Source organism: Anthonomus grandis, chromosome 18 (assembly GCF_022605725.1).
Source record: "Anthonomus grandis grandis chromosome 18, icAntGran1.3, whole genome shotgun sequence".
Taxonomy (NCBI): domain Eukaryota; kingdom Metazoa; phylum Arthropoda; class Insecta; order Coleoptera; family Curculionidae; genus Anthonomus; species Anthonomus grandis.
Genome location: NC_065563.1, coordinates 4,382,105 through 4,404,030, shown reverse-complemented (window position 1 = coordinate 4,404,030; position 21,926 = coordinate 4,382,105). Strand labels below are relative to the sequence as shown.

The 21,926-nt window shown below is 36.8% G+C and overlaps 1 long non-coding RNA gene across 1 annotated transcript; it reads left to right on the top strand.

Annotated features, from left to right (window-relative positions):
* The first annotated feature begins 1,635 nt into the window (after window positions 1-1,635).
* Window positions 1,636-3,023, top strand: LOC126746942 (uncharacterized). Its single transcript, XR_007664043.1, has 3 exons — window positions 1,636-2,310; window positions 2,386-2,553; window positions 2,927-3,023. It is a non-coding gene; the product is annotated as an uncharacterized LOC126746942 (long non-coding RNA).
* Window positions 3,024-21,926: the final 18,903 nt, after the last annotated feature.

The window sequence follows — 21,926 nt, the reverse complement described above, 5'->3', positions numbered from 1 at the left end:
TTGTAAGACGTAAGACTGTCCTGTGTAACTGTGTACTTAACCTAATTATTATTATTCTAACCATAATCTTCAATCTGAATCTGCAATATCATCTTATTAAATATTTGAATTAAGCCCTGTGCCTTTGATTTATGTATCCCTAGACAACAACAGAAGTAAAAAAGCTTACATTTTGGGGGCTCAGCCGGGATTGAAGCAAGTTTTGATTGGTTAGAATAAAGGCAGAAGTAGGATTAAGGGCTAAAGAAGGGTTGATGCAGTTTTGCATAGAAATTAAAGTGATAATATAAAAAATATCATACTTAGAATATTGGATGAATAGAGGGGGAGCAAATGCAGCAAAAAAATGGACCTGAGAGGCTGATCCTGAAAAGTGGTGTACTTAGTGTGTCTTGCTGGTTTTTGGTGCATAAAAAAAAAGTGTGAAACAGTGCAAAGAGCGGACAATAGAAGGCTGTAATATAATAAGGTAGGATTATTCCTTTATTTTGTATATTTTTTTTCACTGTTTATTTTGACTGTAAACTGTAATGACTATTTTTATGTACGAGTGAGTGTACTGAGTACTTATATAAAAATGCATTACATACATGCAACTATTTTGCAAATAGTTTATTAAGTGTTTTATAGTAGTTTTAAATGATTGTAAGGGTATAAAAAGAAAAGATAAACAACATTAGATACTCACTTTTCTTTCCGACGCATACAAAAATAATACATCGGTTTCAATGTAGTATTATTTATTTTTATGTGTAGTTTAGGTGTAAATTTTTAATTAGTTGGTATTTATACATATAAGAGTAGATTAAGTTTTGGGAGTTTATCTTTTACAAATTATAGTTTTTGGCGGTTTAAAATTCTAATCTTTGTTAAGTGAACTATTTTAGTGTATTTTAACCTCAATTGTGCTTATTAAATAAGTAAAAATATTTTTGAGTTAGGTGGGTTAAAATTTTATTACAGATTTGTTTATTTTTTCCTGTGGCATGTGACAATTTGTGTCTACACCTACCTCCTTGGTATTTATTTTGAGTTTATTTTGAAGGACACCTAATAATCAGTAAACTGTTTGTATAGTGCTTTAGTGGACATAATTATAATTTTGTTTTTTTTTAAGTGTGGTTAAATTAAATGTAATACACCTAGTATAATTAGGTGACACAAAAATAATTTAAAAAAAAAAGGAATTTTCTGTTTAGAAAATTAAATTCAAATAAATTTAAATGATATTTTGAATCAGTAATTTTAAGTTGCTAGGAGTTAGGATGTAAATATTAAATAGAGAGGTTTGATTTAATTAATGTAGATGTAGGGTATGCGTTTTTATACGTCTTGATATTTTTAAACGCGTAAAAGTTTCTTTTAGTGTAAAGTGGTTAATTTTTGTTGAATTGGGCAAATTATGTTTAAAGAGAATTAAATATTCATTCACGTTTGTTATAAAAGGTAACATAAGGGGATAACGCGTATACAAGGGTGTATTTACCGCGGTTACAAAAATTTGAAAATAAGATTTAAATAATTTTTAAATACTTACCTTTTATTATCTGTTGGTTTTATTTGTTTAAAAAAAAATGGCTACTCTGGGCGATATTTCAAGAATTGCACAAAACATAACCAATAGTAAATTAAAACCCACATAGCAATAAGAAGCATATTCATATCTATAGCATATACCCAGAATCTGATTGAACGAATATTCTTATTTTCATATTCTTAGCATGTTCTACCAAGATATAGTTATGTACCACCTATATTCTTAGACGTATGTTCCCGTGCATTTATTCATAACATATGCTAAGAATATTTCGCCATATTCTTATAAAATACTTTATAGGATATACTTCAGACGATGTGCGTAGCATATGCTTATGATATACCGGGATATATTATACAAAACAACATGACAACAGCGCCACCTGGTGCTACTGCCTCAGCCGGTAGTGCGGCCAGCCGGTATTTTTGACATTTTTGACGCCATCGGTGTCATAGACTAATGATCGAACGAATATCGGTGTTTATTTTTTATTTTCCGTTTCGTTCTCTGTTCTTTTGTTCGAGAAATTTTTATTATCGTATACGAGAATACGAGGCCTGTAGTTCCGTAGTCAAAATCGTGTATAAAAATAGTGTATACCGTGAGGGTTTACTGTGGCAATGTACATAAATGAGGATTGAGGGTTAGGTTTAGGAACATTAAATTCCAAAGAAACATTAAGCAGGGGTATTCTTCAGAAGACTCTGAGTTTTATTGAAATTTCAATAAAGAAGACTGTCTTGTGTGTGCTAAGGATCTAGGTATTAGTGTAGGTAGGTACACAGCTTTTTTAGTTTGTAATATTTCAATTTATACCTAGTTTGATAGGTTTTAATTTTTCTAATTAGTTTTAGTTATTGTGTTTAAGTTAAGTTTGAAGAGGTATCACGTAAAATGTCAACAAAAAACAACCAAAAAGTAAACGTTCACTTAGACGCATAGTGACCAAAAAAACTGAAACAGAACTTTTGCTGACTTCAGATGACACTCTATGACCCTATCCTGAGTTATAATTGGTAAGTATGTATAGTGGTTTATGTAATTCCTTTTTTTTATAACTGTAGAACCATATGTTTATAAATTTAATCCAAGAATTTTATTATCCAAAATTAAAATAGGGCCAGCTAAAAGCTCCTTTTTCTCCTCCCTAATTTTTTAAAATCTATATTAAGTTTATTAAGGATGTCAAGATTTTTTTAGATATCTAAAAAAAATGTTGACGTCTTTATTGTTTAACAACAGTAAATTTTTGTAAATCCAGCTGTGGTTCATAGAAAAATTTGTTTTTTTTTATATATATTTTTTTATATCTCCGTAGTCCAAAACACTATACATCATTAGGAAAAATCACAGATTTGAAATAACTATTAATGGAACTTTTTTTTTTAGATGCAGTGAGATGTAATAAAAGAACCTCAAATGCGTGTGATAATGTATAAAATATGTTGCATTATGTGATTTTTATTGAATAAATTTTATAAGCATATTTTATGTAGCTGATTTTTGTAGCAAGTATGTTCCAAGAATGTGCTATGCATATATAGCCAAGTATTCCCAGTATATTCCTAGAACATTCCTAATCCTAGTGCATAGCACATGCTACTTGCGGCCAAAAGTATATGCTGAGCATTTTCTCAGTACATATAAGTATAATTCTTAGCACATGCTCAGCGCATATTTCCAATATTCTTATACGTAAAAGTCGATTCTAAGCACATGCTAGGTATATAATTTTGCTATGTGGGAAGCTGTGAAATCTTTGCATTTTATTGCTTACGGTGAAGAGGGTCAGCCGAGACTCTTAAGAAAAAAATTAAGGAAGTTTGAAGGGTTTCATTTTGATAAGGAGTCTGATGAATATGCGGCTAAACTTGAAGACATTAAAACGAATTTACAGTTAAGTGATTTAACAGCAGCTTGTCATATTTTAGACTTAGATTATGAGGGAAGTCATGATGAGGTGCTAGGGCGTGTGTGTTCATTTTTAAATGATTTGTCTGCTGTTGAGAGCCGAAATGAAGCAGAAGAGGAAGAAGATGAAAGTGAGGAGGGCGAAAACATAGTAGAAGACGACGTAGATGATGAACACAGTCTTTCATCAGATAATTTATATGCACTAGGGCCTACATCGAGGCCTACACAGAGAAAGAAATGCGATTCATTTGCATTAACCTTCAGAGATGTTGAAGATACAATTAGACCTTTTAGCGGTAAAGATAATTACCCTATAAATAAGTGGGTCGAGGATTTCGAAGAAATCGCGGATTTGACAGGATGGAACGAATTGCAGAAATTAATTTTTGCAAAGAAATCCTTAAGTGGTTTGGCTAAACTTTATGTCCAGTCAGAAAAGGGCATTAAGTCGTGGGCAGTGTTGAAAAAGAAGCTTTTATCTGAATTTGAGGTTCAAGTCAGTAGCGCTCAAATTCATAAGCTGCTCATGTCCAGAAAGAAGGAACTGAATGAAACAGTACAAGAGTATGTTTTGGTTATAAGGGAAATTGGCAGTAGAGCTGCAATAGAATCAGAGGTTGTTATTCAATACATCATAGATGGAATCCCAGATGGTTCATCGGATAAAATTGTCCTCTATGGAGCAAGGAATTTCCAGGAATTTAAAGAAAAGATAAAGATATATGATCAAGTAGTAAGATCAAAGAAATCTACTAGTAGCAATTTCTCAACAGGAAAAGGAAAATTCCCACCGTTTAAGACTCATGTTAAAAAAGAATCTAGTTCTGGCTTTAAGAAAGAACAAGGGCAAGTTAAAAACAAATTTGGAACTTGTTTTAACTGTGGTCAGCGTGGCCATAAATCTAATGAATGTCCTGATAAAGCTAAGGGCTCGAAATGTTTTAAGTGTGGAGTTTTTGGACACATCTCCACTAAATGTCCCAAAAATGATACTGCTGGTCCAAGTTCAAAGTCAAATAGCACATCAGTAATGCATGTCATGCAAGCAGTGCCCAAATATTCTGTAAACCTAACTATTGATGATGTGGAGTTGGTTGCCTTATTTGATACTGGCAGCGACATCAGTGCAATCCGTGAGGATATTTACTTAAGCTATTTACAGAATATTCCATTAGAAGAAAACTGTCTAACAATTGAGGGATTAGGACCTCAAAATAAAGTAAAAACTTTAGGGGCTTTTACTAAGAATATTCTCATTAATGACGAATGTTTTTACTTAACAATTCATGTCTTACATCGCTTGAAAAGCTATAGATGTCACCTATAGCTTTTCAAGCGATTGTTGGAGCCAATTTACTTAAGCATGCTGAAGTCAACATTAGAGAGGACAGCTTGGTAGTACTCAAAAAAGAAGCACAAAGTTTTCTAATGCATATTAAGGTTGACGAATATGAAGACGTAAATGATGAGATAAATTTGAGGCACATCAAAGACGAGTGTATTAGAAATGAAGTTAGACGGCTGATAACAGAGTACGAACCAAACAAGACGAAAGACACTGGCATAGAAATGAAAATTATACTAAAGACTGAGGAACCAGTCTATCAAAGACCTCGACGTTTAGCAGCTCCAGAAAAAGTTGAAGTAGATGCTCAGATAGAAGAGTGGCTCAAAGAAGGTATTATCCGGCCTAGTTGTTCAGATTTTGCTAGTCCTATAGTACTGGTGCGCAAAAGGGACGGTAAGCTAAGAATTTGTGTTGATTACAGGCTTATAAATAAAAACATTATTAAGGATAGATTTCCCATGGCTTTAATTGAAGATGTAGTAGATACACTACAGGGAGCAAAAGTTTTTACTACAATGGATTTGAGAAACGGATTTTTTCATGTTCCGGTCGAAGAAAATAGCATTAAGTATACGGCATTTGTGACACCGTCTGGACAATTTGAATTTTTAAGATGTCCCTTTGGGTTATGTAACAGTCCTGCGGTATTTCAAAGATTTATAAGGTTCATCTTTAGGGAGTTGACAGCTAAAGGTTTGGTAATACATTACGTGGATGAAATTGTCATACCGAGCAAAGACGAAGAAGAAGGTGTCAAGAGACTTAAACTAGTGCTTGACGTGGCTAGAGACTACGGGCTGGAAATTAAAGTTAATAAGTGCCAGTTTCTTCAGCGAAGAGTTGAGTTTTTAGGATACATCATCGAGGATGGAAAAGTTTAACCCTCTGAGGAAAAAACTCTGGCCATAAGAAAATTTCCTGAGCCGAAAACTTGCAAACAGTTACAGTCTTTCCTTGGGCTTACAGGATACTTTAGAAAATTCATATCTTCTTATGCCATTATCGCTAAGCCATTGAGTGATTTATTGAAGAAAAATCAACAGTTTGCGTTTGAGGAAGATCAAAGAAGAGCATTTTTGAAATTAAAAGAACTACTTTGTTCAGAACCTGTTCTAAATATTTTTCAACGTGGGTGTGAAACTTACTTATTTACAAATGCTAGTAAGCACGGTTACGGGGCATGCCTGATGCAGAAATCCCTGGTAGATGAGAAATTACATCCAGTGTACTACATGAGCAAGAAGACTACACCGGCCGAAGAAAGATACATAAGTTACGAGTTGGAAGTCTTGGCAGTCATTCAAGCCGTAAAAAAATTTAGAGTGTATCTGTTGGGAAACAAGTTCTGCATTGTGACTGATTGTTCTGCATTCCAGAAAACTATGGACAAAAAAGAACTTTGCACTAGAGTCGCAAGATGGGCATTATCGCTAGCAGAATATGATTACACAATTGTGCATAGAAAAGGAAGCCAGATGCGGCACGTAGATGCGCTAAGTCGTTATCCTATTATTATGGTGATGACTGAGGAAGAAAGTGGAACCATTGTTAGAATTAAGAAAGCCCAAGAGAATGACCAAGACATACATAATATTAAGAAAATTTTAGAGTCACATGATTATGAAGACTATTTTATCAGGAGTGGAATAGTATATAAACAAAAAGATGGAAAAGATTTAGTGGTGGTACCTAAAGGAATGCAAACAAACGTAATCAAGGAAGCGCATGATCTAGGATACTTTTCATCGAAGAAAACGGAGGAGGTTGTTGAAAGGGAGTTCTACATACCTAAGTTAAGGGAAAAAGTTAATAAGTGTATCTTGAATTGCAATCACTGTATTTTGGGGAATAAAAAAGAGGGAAAAAAAGAAGGGATGTTACACCCCATACCCAAGGCCGATAGTCCTCTTAATACTTACCATATTGATCATTTGGGACCGCTACAATCGACAAATAAAAATTATCAGCATATTTTTGTGGTTGTTGGTGATTTTTCCAAGTTTGTATGGCTATATCCAGTCAAGTCAACTTCTGCACGAGAGACGATTGACAAGTTAAAACTTCAACAAAAGAATTTTGGAAATCCAGCGAGAATTATTACAGATCGTGGTACAGCTTTTACAGCTAAGGAGTTTAAAGATTACTGCGCAGAAGAAAATATTAACCACATTACGATCACTACCGGTGTACCAAGAGGAAATGGGCAAGTGGAGCGGATAAATCGCATAATTATTCCGATCTTCACGAAATTAAGTTTAGAGAACCCTTGCCAATGGTATAGACGCGTTGATAGGGTACAGAGAGCCCTAAACTCTACGATAAAAAGGAGCATAAACACGTCACCTTTTGAAGTTCTAGTAGGTGTTAAAATGAAAAATAAAGAAGATCTAAGAGTAAAAGAGATCTTAGAGGAAGAACTTATTTTAGATTTTAGTGAAAGAAGGCAAGAGATACGAGAAGAAGCGAGAAAACAGATTGTGAAAATTCAGGAGGAAAATAAGAAGACATTTAACCCTAAAAGAAAGAAAGCAAGACAATATAAAGAAGGAGATTTGGTTGCTATAAAGAGAACACAGTTTGGCACTGGTTTAAAGTTACGTGTTAAATTTCTAGGACCCTATGAAATAACGAAAGTTAAGCCACATGAGAGGTATGATGTCGTTAGAGTCGGATTACATGAAGGTCCATTGAATACCTCCACATGTGCAGAATATTTGAAACCATGGATTAATAATTACAGTGAATCCGAGTCGGATTCATAAGTCAGGATGGCCGAGTGTGGGATAATTTTAATAATTAAGGTTATTTAAATTTTTTTTAGTTCAAATATTAAATGCTAAAATGATTCGTTTTGTTGTTACGCAAAGTAATCGATCCAGCCGCAGAGCAGTAAAATGCAAGGCCAGCCATCAAAAAGCGCCGAAAGACCGACAAAGAGTCGGGCGGTTCTTTACGCACCCACTTCTTTGAACCTATTTTTAGAAAAAAGCGCAAGAGTTGCGAGTGAGTCTTAAATGCCGCGTCATAAGGGAAAGACGTTCCCGAAGTAGCCGATTTTGACGTGTGACGTGGTTTTTTGGACAAGTATTTTATTCTTATTTTGATAATTTGCCGAGACGCGGTGAAGTTGATGTTGGTATACGTAAGACGTACGTATATAAAGTATAAAGACGTGTAAGAGCCAGAGATATTTGTAAGACGTAAGACTGTGCTGTGTAACTGTGTACTTAACCTAATCATTATTATTCTAACCATAATCTTCAATCTGAATCTGCAATATCATCTTATTAAACATTTGAATTAAGCCCTGTGCCTTTTATTTATGTATCCCTAGACAACAACAGAAGTAAAAAAGCCTACAATAATAATCAAGTTAAAAATTAAATACTTGAAAAGTTAAACTTCTTCATTGAAATCAACTGAATTTGATTTTATTAAAGACTAAAGATTGACAATACAAAAACATAATAGTAATAAATAAAATCAGATTTTCTTACCAGAAACCTGGAATTGCTTGCCGGAAATTAATTAAAACACTACTCCCAATATTGAAAGAGAACTTTTAGATTTAAAATAACATAGTCATAAATTTAAAATAACATCCTTAAAACAAATAGCAAACTCAGCCCACGCTGGAATTCATTGAAATGAAAAACAAAACAAACTCAAATGGTATGACAATGACAAATGATGTTCTATCAGTCAATGTCAACAACTGTCTGTCAATTTTGCCAAGCAAGATGGCCGATATACGATTCCGATTTTCACCATACAAGTTTCATCCATGTGACTACGACGACAATTAATCCTAAGAACATAAGACCACAATCGGTGGCCGAGAAGACAAACAGGGCGGAATCTATTTTTAAACCCAAACCACCGTCTTAAAGCAAAATTGACCTTGAATCCCGCTGTTTGCTGCGTACGAGCGTTTACCAGGGTTTATCGTAAATATCGATGAAAGCAAATTCTGAGGCGCGCTGATTATTTTTATACGAGGAGTATTCATAAGAAGTATTTTAAGACATAAAATAAGAACTTTTTTTATAGGACTGGAATAGAATGTGTTTATATGACAGTGTTTCTTAATTATTAACGTTTTTACACATTTTTTATATTAGCTTCACTTCTTTGCCTTTAGGTAGCAATGTTTGTATGCATGTATATAACAAATCTAAGAATTCTATTTAAACTATAACTTCTACTTGTCAGATTGTTTTCAAATTTTGTAGGTGCTTGGCTTTCGATAACAAGGACAGTTTTTAAAATGTTTTTGAGTTTCCCTTTTCTAAAATTGGTGTATCTAGAAGTTTTGATCAGTTCAATGAATTTGAACTTTTAAATAAATTGGAAGCGTTTAATATGGCGGATTCAAAATGGCTGCCTTTTAAGTCAAATATAATATATAAAAAGTGAATTTGAAAAAAACCTTACTTGTTGAATTGTTTAAATTTGATACATTTTTAGGAGTCTTATCAAAAAATACAAGTTTTTACTTAATATTTGTTGAAATTTTAGAGATGAATATTCAAAAAATAAATCTAAAGTTAAAATAAATAAACAATTAAAAAACACATTTAAACGCACTAAAAAATATAAAATAATTTTAATACGGTATGGGTTATTTTAATTTTTGAAATAGGTCGTTTTAAAAATACAAAAGCGCAAAAGAATAACAAACAATTATCATAATAAGCGCTAAATAAGTAGTTTTGTAAATTATATACTTTCTATTCATTTGTGGATATAGTAAATATATATAAAATATGTTAAAATATCAAAATTTACCGGGTCTTAAACGCCGACATTGGTGGCCGACAAAAAGAAGTGGAGTGTATTTTTTTGGGATAATAGGTAGGGGGACAAAATAAATAATCAACTATTTTTTAAGATTTTAATGCAAAAGCATTACAATGTTTTACATAAAAATGTAAAACACAAAATACAGAACAAAATATTTAACATATAGGGATGAAATACATACTACTTTATTATTGGGTAATTATATTTATACAAGTAGTATGTAACCAAATTATCGTCTAAAACGCTATAAGCAAAAACTCTCTCGCGAAACGGATGCACACAAGTTAACGTACTTGCGAAAACTAAACCTGGGTTCTACCCAGCCGATGCATGGCGAGGTGAGGAACGGGGGGTGGGGCAATCGATTTCAGGGCCGCTCGAGTGGTCTGACTTGTTGTAATCTATAGACGGTGCCCAAACGCAGGATGCTGCGTTGTCACATTAGTTGAGAAATGAAGCGTAAAGACACTAAATTAGGGTAATAATTGCAACTGCGCTAACAATGAAAATTGTGTAAAGCCCGTGAACGGGATATTTCTTTCTATTTAAATCGATTTTAAACAATATATTGTATATATATTATATATTATTATATACTATATATTGGGTAATCAATCATTATAGAAAACCGTAGCCGATCGATAGTTCTAGCCTGGACACTTATCCCCGCTTCCATCGATACCTCACAACAGAAGCCGAAATCATGCGAGACGACGACCGCATCGCGATGGCAAAAATTCCGCGCTGGGATACATATTTTGCGTTGATTCGAAATAATATTTTACTGCAGTTATTATTGTAGTTTATAGTAAGATTACGCATTTAAAATTTTAAACTACCAAACTATTTTGATACTCGCTTTGAGTTTTAAAAAGAATAAAAATTCGGTATTTAAATTAGGTGGGTAAATTAATAATTTTATTTTTAAGCTGCATTTCTGTTAGCTCTGTAAGCTCAGAAAAAATTAAAATAGATTTCAATTTTTTTTTGGTTTTTTTTGATTATGATTCTTCGGAATCATTCAAATTTTCGATTTTTTAAATAAGCAAAAAAAATTGGCGTAGGTACCTACCTAATTTTGTTTTCGGCATTAACATTTTTACGAAAAAGTAATACAGCAATGCAAAAACTTTCCCATAGCAACCAAGATAACCCACAAAAGTGTCAAGAATAAGTTTTTGAAAATTTGTTTTTTTTTCAATAATCTTCAAAACCACATAAAATATAATATATATATTTTTTTATATGGCATATTCTTTTACAAGTAAATAATGTGCAACTTTGGGGTAAATTATCCATTTTCGTATTTTGAGGGGAGACAAATTTGAAACACCGTTTATGTATATTTTTCCAATAAAATAAATAATAAAAAATATTTAAAACATTTATACCTAAATATACGCAATAATAAAAAAAAATATATTATCTTGTAAAATGTAAAATATTAGGTCCCGCGGTATCTCCACTTAGTCGTTCCACTGTACGGCGTGCGCCACCAAATTTCGGCTTCAATTTTGACGCCACGGCTAGAACTCTCGATCGGCTACGTAGAAAACACGGCTATAAAAGTCTATATTGGCAATAAAGTATTATTACTCTCGGTTTATAAACCACCTGATAAAAAATTACACTTTAAAGAGTTAGACACGCTTTTTGCTGAAGACATTCCAACAATAGCCGCAGGAGATTGGAATACAAAAAGCAGAACCTAGGGATTTACAACTGACAATTTCAATTGACAATTTTCTTCCGCCGGGCAAAAATTAGAAAATTATATAGAACAAAGTACAATTCAGGTAGTAGCACTATTAAAACCAACACATTATCATTATAAAACACCTGACATTCTAGATATAGCAGTCATCAAAAACCTTAGCCATAACGTTGCGGTAGAAAACCTTGACTCCCTGAGTTCCTCTGATCACTCTCCTATCCTCTTTACAATTGCACAGGCCTTTAAAAAGGACCCTCTTCCCAATAAAAAAATTTGAAACTGGCCAGTTTTCACCGATATCCTCACTGAGACCTACCCTATCCCAACTCCCAAAACAGCACAAGAAATTGATCTCCAAGTAGCAAACATCACAAAAACAATAAACAATGCATATGAAAGAGCCATATTCAAAACACCCATGTCTTGGTTTTTCCAATGAGTATTAAAAACTTAATTAAAACAAGAAATAGACTAAACAAACAAGCAAGGTTATACAAAGACCGAGAGGCCAAAAAATTGCAAATAGTCTAACCAAAAAAATAAAAAATGAACCTTTCATTTCTGAAGTCTACGACTTCAAAAAAAAGGTGGAATAACTTCTTAGAAGAACTCGAATAACGATGATGAAAATCATATAAATGTTTGGAGAGTTTCAGAGATACTGAGAGGCAGAACCAAAACAGAGTTCCCGCCCATACAGATAGCAGATGGAAGCTTAGTATATACCGATTTAGAGAAAGTAAAAGCATTCAACTACTCATTGGAAAAACAATTTAGTCTTAATATATTCCCAGAAAACCACACTGTAACAGAACAAGTAAATCAAGCTTATAACTATATAGAAAGATTACCCTTTGCAACGCTGAAACCAAAAAAAAATCAAACTACACGAAATAAAAGATGTTATAGCAAACCAACAAAATAGAAAAGCACCAGACTTAGATGGCATGAACAATAAAATGTTTAAAATGCTACCTGATAACTTATTATATGATTTATTGATAATATTTAATCAATGCCTCAGCCTATGCCATTTCCCCGATGTATGGGAAAAAGCCATAGTGGTTGTAATACCTAAACCGGGTAAAAACTTAGCTAAACCAGAAAACTATCGCCCTATTAGCTTGCTACCCTCAATAGGGAAAATACTAGAAAAAGTGGTGCTTAGCAGGCTAAAGGAAGAATTGGAGACTCTTAAAATAATTCCAGTAGAACAGTGTGGCTTTATTAGGGACTATCGAAAGAAATACAGGTGGCGAGACTGCAAGAGAGCATTGTAGGCTCCTTCAATATTAAGCACTCGATCGCCATGATCACACTCGATATCGAAAAAGCTTTCGATAGGGTGTGGCATGGTGGTCTTATATATAAAATGGTAAAATTTGGGGTGTCACCTGGTATAATAAAACTTGTACAATCGTAACTAGCAGATCGATTATTCACAACTTCGATTAATGGCAAAACATGTCCATTCCAAAAAATGAGAGCGGGGGTGCCTCAAGGCTCAATATTTACCAGGCAGACATCCCAAAAAATGACCTATGACACAATTAGCCCTTTTCGCTCATGACACTTGCATTTTCGCCAGCTGTAAATTCCTGGACTAAATTACAGTAAATATTCAAAGCCATTTAAACAAACTCACTGTCTGGGCAGAACAGTGGAAGATAAAAATCAATGAGAATAAAACAGAAGCAATTCTTGTCACCAAGAAACGCGACCGCGACATTCCAAACTTGATGGTACTTGGCAAAGAAATCCCCTGGAAAAGCGAAATAAGGTACTTGGGAGTCACATTTGACGATAAGAATCTTTTTCTTGATTACGTTAAAAGGCAAATAAATCAGTGCAACGGCCTTGTACAGGAGTTATACCCGTTCCTGAGCAGGAATAGTAAAATGTCTCTCAGTAATAAGCTCCTCCTCTACAAGCAGGTGATCAGACCAAAACTACTTTATGGGTCCTGTGTCCTAACAAAAATCTCAAGGACAACGTGTAAGAGGCTCGAGACTTTTCAAAATAAAGTGTTGAGGCTGATCATCAATGCACCGTTTTATATGAGGAATGTGGACATTCGCACGGATTGTAGAATTGAAACAATAGAGGAGTTTATTATCGGGAAACATACTAAATTCAAACAACGCATACTGGCTCTCGATCACCCAGAAATAAGGCATTTCCTCCAAAAATGGCGCGCAAACAGTCCATGGAAGGGCATTTTCTAGCAATAACAAATCATTAGTAAGCTCTTTTGGAGATGCAGTGAATAGTAGGTATGGTTTACCGTAAGGTTAAAAATCATGCAATCAAAACTCACTAAACAACAAGATAACATGTAACAAAAATATATTTTAAAAACAAAAATAATAATAAAAAGCCATACAAACACAGAATTAAACCGCTCACTTCTCCGTCCGACCGTTTTGAATGGGTCTTAAGATTTTCATGCTGGGGGGCGTGGTCTATGCCTAGGCCACGCGACCAATAGCAGCCCAACATCGAGAATATAAATATACCTTCGTTCCGATCCCATTCAGTCAGTCCCGTCTCATCGAGCCGTTATAAACTCCGCAGCACTCCGATGCGAACCAAAATAAAAAGATCAAGGCGCCTAAATCAACGAACCAATGTTTAGAAGACCGACAAGAGCCAACGACGCTAGTCCAGATAAAGAGTGTTAAGACGATGAAGACAATCCAAAGCACTCCGATGCGACCAAATAAAACTAAGATAGGCGCCTATAAATATCGGTAAACAAACGAACACATAAGCACCCTGCATTGGATATTATCTCATTATTCCCAACCTGACATTAGCATCTTCTACCTACATAATTAAGATCGCGTCTACCGACATTTTAAACAGAGTTGGCGAAGGTTACGAGCGACCGCATTTTTTATCCTTAATATATCCTGTGAAATGTGACCTGCTTTTCATCCCTACCCAAACCTCCATTATCAGATCTCAATAGACACCGTTTACCAAGTGTGCACAGTAATATTGCTAAGAAAAGCAGATCCGTTACCATCTTCAGGGATTAGTCAGACAGATCAACCGAAGGCAGTAGATTAACAACGCATAAATTGCTTACCGCCATTGCAGTTTTACCAAAAGAAATCCGTTCTTTGAATACCTAGTGACAAGATGGAACCGACTACCTCCCAGAACACGACTTCAGCGACTACCGTATCGACCGGGAACATAACCACATCCGCAGCCGACCTGTCCGAATCTACCGACACACGCATCAGCTGGATATACCTCCTGAAGAAAGACGATTTAGTGAGTAAGCTAAACAAGTTCAGACTGGACACTTCTGGCACCGAAGACCTACTAAGAAAACGATTGATTACTTTCATAAAATCTGGGAAAACTACCCCCGATCCGAACCATCAGGCTTTTATATTTCCGACCATATATCCACCGACCTCCGTATTACCACCACCGGTCATGGCAGCTACGACTTTTGACACCCTACCGTGCATAACGATGCATCCAGCAAGTCTGTTATCAGGACCGATGCAACCACTTAAGGTTCACAAGTAAAATGTATACTTCGACGGTCACACCGACCCTGTCACTTTCATAGAGAGGCTACAAGAAATATGTGTATCTCAAGGGATCTTTATTGACCGGTTGCTTCCATATATGCCAGAGTTATTTAAGGGCGAAGCTTCTCTATGGTACCGAAATAACCGCACGCGTTGGGGAACTTAGGACGAGTTCCTGCGAGACTTTCGAAGTTTCTACTATCCATCAATATATTACCGATCTACAAACGCTGATTCGAATATGACAGGAAATTTAATGGCTGTACCGAAACTTCCTCCCAGAAGTTTGCCAGTTTATCAGAAAGACTGATTTTACTGACGTGGCCGGATTGTCGACGCTTATTCGAGAAACCGAAGATTTGCTAACAGAATTGCAAGCTGAATCCAGTGGCAGGAATCGAGCACGAGCCGGCGTAGCTGGGAACAGGACGAATCCGAAAACCTTGACTTATATTTAGAGGTCTACAAGGAACAACGGGATCAATACTTTGCACAACCGCCACCCAAATTCCAACCGTACAATAAGCAACAATGACCAGGGGCCGTATTTTTGAAACCATTCGACTTTGATTCGCATACGAAATTAGAGGATTTCGCACGAAAAATCGATATTCGTATTTTCCACCGCTACGTATTCGAACTTTTTCGCATGCGGTGTCTCGAATGGGTATATACCATTCGAATATCAAAGTTCGTGTGCGATTTTTAAGTTGATTCTGCCACTTCTTTTGATGTAAACTAGCCTTCTTTTTTTTTTAATTTGTGTGAGTTGGTTAAGTATTTTCGTAGTGTTATTTTGTTGTTATTTAAAAAAAATAACAATAATCAAATGGCAAGATTAAACAATCTTGTGCAAAGAAACGTTGTCGATGCACACGAAGAGACTGAAACTCAAGCAGATAGAAGGAATAGGATGTACCATTCATTTCTTGACCCATTTGAAATGTATTCAGATGCTCAATTTAATAAATTATATAGATTAAGCAAGCCCATTACGATGAAATTGATATGCTCTTTATGTGCTTCGGAGACTGTGTAATCTGTCCTCTCTCAAAATCCACAAGGCTTGTGCAGTTTTAGCTGAAAAATCTTGGGTGAATTTGCCCGACTGCTCTTCCATAAATGAAATTAGTTCTTTCTTTTGCTCACTCGACACAAAACTGCAATATTTTTTATTTTTTAAATCCATCTTAAAAAAAAGTCAATTCGAAAAACCCAAGAAACGCCATGAAAAAAACCTTAAAATTTCCTGATGTTTTTCAACTTAAATTTTCGGTTAGGTTAAAAAATCTTTATCGTCTTCATCCCGTTTGACGTAGCGTCCAATAGCACTCGACTTTGCTACGTTGCCACTACATTTCATGTTCGTATGCGAATGAAATTTCGAATGCCGTTCAAAAATGCACTTTTTAATTCGTGTGCGAATTTTGCCGCTCGACTTTGTTCGCATTCGAAGATTTTCGCATGGTTTCGAAAATACGACCCCAGCATTGCTGGCGATGTGGGAAAGGCGGACATTTTAGAGTAGACTGCCGCGGACCTGCCAGGTTGTTTTGTTCCAGATGCGGAAAGACTGGAATAATGTCACGTCATTGCACTTGTTCCCGTCCATATTCGGGAAACTAGATCGGTGCTGTCCCAGAACGAGGTCATCACAGCACCGCTATCGTAAAAGAACCTCGACCCAACGCACTTAATCCCGATTACCTCCGCCAGACAATCCACCACCAATTTCAACCGACACCAGACCGCATATACGAATTTTTATGGACGACGCACCGTACCTGGCTTTGATAGATACTAGAGCCGCCCACTCGTTTAGATACTACAGCCGACCGTGCTGTAGCAACCTGCCGCCTCAATAATTACCCAAAAATACTATCAATAGTTCCAACCGCCAAGGTTGCTATAGATGCTCTATCAAGGGACCCGCTTGAAAGTGCCATAGATAACTCCGAACCGCTGTTAAGTCTAGGTGACTTTAATGCCTGTTCCTGGTACAGAGCCAAAAAAGCTGTAGTAGAAAGTACTCCCCCCGATTTTCACATCAAAAGTGAACAGTTATACCGAAATTATTGAGATCTTTCCGACCTAACCGAGAGCGAAATGGCAGATCAATGGAAGCTTTGCATGCCGCAAGAAACTCGTGAGGCGGTACTTAAGGAAAACCATGATTCTCCTGTGGCAGAACACCGTGGCATTGCCAAGACTACTTCCCGAATATGTAAGAAATATTATTGGCCGGGAATGATGCGACACATCGCTCGTTATGTCACGAAGAACCGTGAGAGGTAGTCACGAGTGATTTAGTTGGGCTGTTACCGAGATCTTCCAAAGGTAACAATTACCTGCTGGTATTTCAAGACCGTTTCACAAAATGGGTAGAGTGCCGACCGATCCGAAAAGCTCCACGTCCACATCCCGAGCTGTGGCTCAAGCCCTTTACGAGCAGATTGTTACGAAGTTTGGATGTCCAAGGACCGTACTGACCGATAATGGAACCCAATACACTGGTCGACCATTTAAGGAGTTCCTACAGGAAATGGGTATCACTCAGCGTTTTACCCCCGTCTATACCCCACAGGCCAATCCAGTAGAGCGCACCAACAAAACGATCAAAACAATGATTGCTCAATATTGCGAAGATCACCGAAAATGGGACGTACACTTACCAGAGTTAGTATTTGCCCTAAACAGCTCCCGACAAGATGCTACCGGATTTTCTCCAGCATTTTTAAATTTTGGCAGAGAGATTGATCCTCAATGCCTTATACCGACAGCCCGAAGAGGAGACAGCTGACACCGAGGAAACCGGCAATGTTGGCAGAGACAAGACTGAGAGAAAATTTTGAACTGGTGAAAATAAATCTGAGCCGAGATTTTACCAGTCAGAGTCACCACTACAATCTGCGACGCCGTGCTTGGCGTTGTCACATAGGTGAGAAAGTAATAAAAAAAGAAAATCCGTTGTCTTCGGTTTTGCTGCCGGTATAATATAATATTCCGGACTGTAACTAAAGTTACGTTGTTAAAGTTTGTGACGCGACACAAATAGCCTCTCGCAAGCATTCGCCGATTTAGCGCCTTCCCGTGGTAACAACCGGGAACCTAGATTCACCCTAGAGCTAGAGCTAAACGGTGCGCGCTCCCGAATAATAAAATTCGAGGGGCAGCAAAAAACCTCCGAGTATAAAAACTCGGAGGACGAGACACCGAGTAGAAAAACTCGGTGACTCGTGAGAGAGAGATGCAGCTGGACTGGGAGCTGAGAAAGAGGGCAAGATTTGAGGGTGAGCAAGAAAGCTCACATAAGGAAAACAGAACGAATGGATTAAAGATTGGGGCGGGGTCGCAGAAATGCGGCTCCGCCCCTTTCGGCTGCAACATTTTTAGGTGCCCCTAGTTATAACACGCACAAAGCAACTCTGTCATAAGATCGGACAAAAGGAGCACCAAAAGTTTCTGTTTTCCCTCTAAAAGCGATTAATAACATCAGAGCTAGAGCACAAACATTGTAATGCCGCCTTCACTTTGTTACAGGTTTAATCTCCAACAGATATATTAACTGATTTATTATTTTTTTTGCCAAGATAAAGTAAATCTCAACCATAGTTTCATAAAATAATTTATTTAAAAATCATACATAAATATACATACTACACAGATATGATACACCGTTAAGATGGTCCCTCCTAGCATACCCGATCTGAAACGCAAGGAAAACAATTATTGGATGAGGAAAGTAAATAATAATATGAGATATTGTTTCATTGTTTTGTTGATTGAATAGAATTAAGAACGGCCATTGATTTTGCATTGATTTTACCTTGCAGGTCAATTTGGCCTATTTTACATTTTAATGAATACTGAGCACATATTAACTATTTGTTTATTTTGTTCAAGTCATAAGGATATAATTCAAGTCATAGTGATAAGAATGTTAATGTCAATCTGGTCTGTCAGCTTTTTTTTGGTAAATCATTGTTGCTAAACCATGGCCTCAAGTTATAGATTGCTCCATAGTTGCAAATTACTTAAACCAATGTTGGTACCAGATAGTACCCAGTAGTTAAACCCAGCATGTCAACACCTAGGTACTTGACAGATAAATGCATTCCTTAAAATCTGGGGGAAACTGACAATCCTATTTTTAATAGATTCATTCTTTATCTGGTTCTAGAGTATGACAGATAGTTTCGCTTAATGCGGATGTGAAAAAGTAGACCCTATCTTAGCCTAATTTTTTTGTAGTTACTAGTATGGGCTAGGATAGCTTGATTGCTGATTTTCTAAGTAGGCCTAAGAGTTTATATGGCTCCTTGTTTCTGTTGTGTTAAATAAACCCCAGAAAAGGCCACATTCCATCTTCGGTAAGTTAGCACATGTTACATGCCTAAGTCATTTTCCTATTTTTTTCATCTAATTAATTTCTTATTTGCATGCTTTTCGGTTTAACTCAAAAGAACATCAATGCATCCAACTTTTCAGAGAGCAATTTTATAGGATTTAACTTACTTACCCACACAAAAATGTCATAAAATTGACAGCCATGTCGAACCTCATGTGTGGTCCCTATTTTTAGGCCTTCCTGTACCTTCTGCTTATCCTCTGCTTCTGCTTTTGCTGCATTTTTATTGTTACTGCTTCCACCTCACTTGCTATTCCACGTGTTACCACATCAAGTCGCTTGAATCATCAACCCCGGAACCTGCATTCCTTCCAATCGGCTACACCTAATACCGATTGCCTTCCACTACCTGCTAGACATTCTGGAAGCATCCTAACTGGTGGATCTGCTGCTGCCTCTTTTGACTCAAACGTATAGCAAAAAGAAATTAAATATGGAAAGTAAGGAGATTAAGAATAGAGTTTACGGCGCAACGGGCTCGGATACCGTAGTGCAGGTCGGGGACGGTGCTAAGGAACGCCGGACTGTCGGATCTGAAAGTTACTTCCTACCTAAAAACACAAAGACAGACACAAAAAAGAGGCAGAGACGGGAGGACGATCAAGATGGATCAAGTCCTTTCGCCAGAAAGCCAAAGCTAAACAGGTCGCCAACAATAACACCAACAGCGATGGAACAGCCCCATGCGCTGATTTGGGATGCAAAAGGTTTTCCTTAAGCAATTGGAAAGGAACCTGTTTACAAACGTAATAGACACGACGGATGAAGACGAAATCTACTTGACGCCAGATAGAAATCCACCAAAAACAAGGTGGCAAGACTCGGATGAACCAGAGTATGAAGAAGCGTACGAAGAGACGCTTAATGAAACAATAAGGGGAGGCGAAACCGCTACCCGAGGTCGAACAAGCAACACCAATCCAGGCCGCAATACTAGTATTAATAATACTCAAACCACGACAACGGACGAGGGCAGCGGAACGGAGACTGAAACAAGTCAGTCCAATGCCGAGTACAAATAGTAACACAAATAAAAATGTAGAAAGTGCTGGAATCGCTGACCTAATCAATGAAGTTATAAACTCAAAGAATAACATCATACAAGCCACACTAGATACAAAATTGGGATCTCATACTGATTCTATTGATCTTTGTTCTAATTGTTTTTATGTGCTCGTAAAAGTTCAGCCGTCTGTCTACGGTTAGCCCCAGGTATTTAATGTGTTCTTTGTGTATCCGTATTGTCGGTTCGCGTATGTTGTTTCGTATAGGGATGAACATTGTTTCTGTCTTTTGTCCATTGTCTGTCAGGTTTGCCTGAGTCTCCCATTTTTTGCAGGCGTCCCAGATGACCTTCCACTTTCTTTCGATCGTTTTCACTGATTTGCCAGTTATGACAATCAGTTGGTCATCCGCGTACGCCTGCGAGTAAGCCAGTTTGTCCGTTCGTATTATGTCTACGTCCTGTTCTTTGGACTGATCGGTCCTGTATCGGATTTCCGCTTGTTTCAGCTCTCTGAACCATCCCTTCATGACTACTAGCCATAGAGTCGGTCCGAGGCTGGATCCTTGCGGGCATCCTCTATTTATTTGTCTTGTTATATTTCCACTTTTTATTTGTCGGTCTGTCATGAAGTCCTCGCACAGCCTCTGTAGGTCCCCGCAGACTCCAGCTTTTTCTAGTTCTAGGCTGACGTTAGGCTTCCATGCGCTGTTAAATGCATTACAGAGGTCCAGGGCGACCACCAGTTGATGTGCTTTGTCTTCCTTGTTCTTTTTTATTTCTGTCATTAGTCTGTCTAGTGCATTTAACGTTCCGATTCCTTCCCTGAAACCGAACTGTCTGTCACTAAGTGCGTTATTGTATTCCAAGTGTGCTTGTAATCTTTTATTAATTGTCCTGTCTAAAAGTTTTCCCAGCACCGGCAGTAGACTTATGGGTCGGGCGCCTCCGTCCTTTTTCGGGAGCCAGCACACCCTAGCTATTTTCCAGCATTTTGGGAAAACGTTGTTATTTAGGCATCCGTTGAAGATTTTTATTATGGCTTCCTTTAGCTCTTCCCACATGTGCCTTACTGCCTCACTGGGAATTTTATCGTCTCCTGTCGCTTTGTTCGGTTTCATGTCTCTCAGTGCATTGTAGATTTCTTGTTCCCCTATTTCTCTTTCCTGTCTGTCTTTGTATGTTTTTTGTCTATTTCTAATGTCTGTTTGTTCTTGGGAGTCCGTTTGTGGCGTATCTGTAGGGAAGTATTTATTTATTAAGTAGGCGTGTGTTTCTTCCTCAGTTTTTGTATACGTCCCATCGTCTTTCTTTATGTTCGTCGTTGGCTCCTTTTTTGTTCTTTTAAAGAACTTCCAAACTCGGTCCCAGGGATTATTTTCGGTCATGTCAGTCACCTGGTCTCGTATTGATTTAAGTTTGGCCAGTTTTATGTCATGTTTATATTTGTTTCTTTCCCTTACGTACTGTTCTTTTATGTTATTATTGTTGCTGTTTCTACGCGTTCTTTGTACCAACGTCCATAAGTGTCTTAGATTTGTTCTTTGTCTACTTAGCTCGTCCGTCCACCATGCTTGTTGCTCGTGAGTCAGAAGTCTTGTCTTTATTTGTTTCCATGCCCTTTGTACTGTTTTTTTGCAGGATCTCC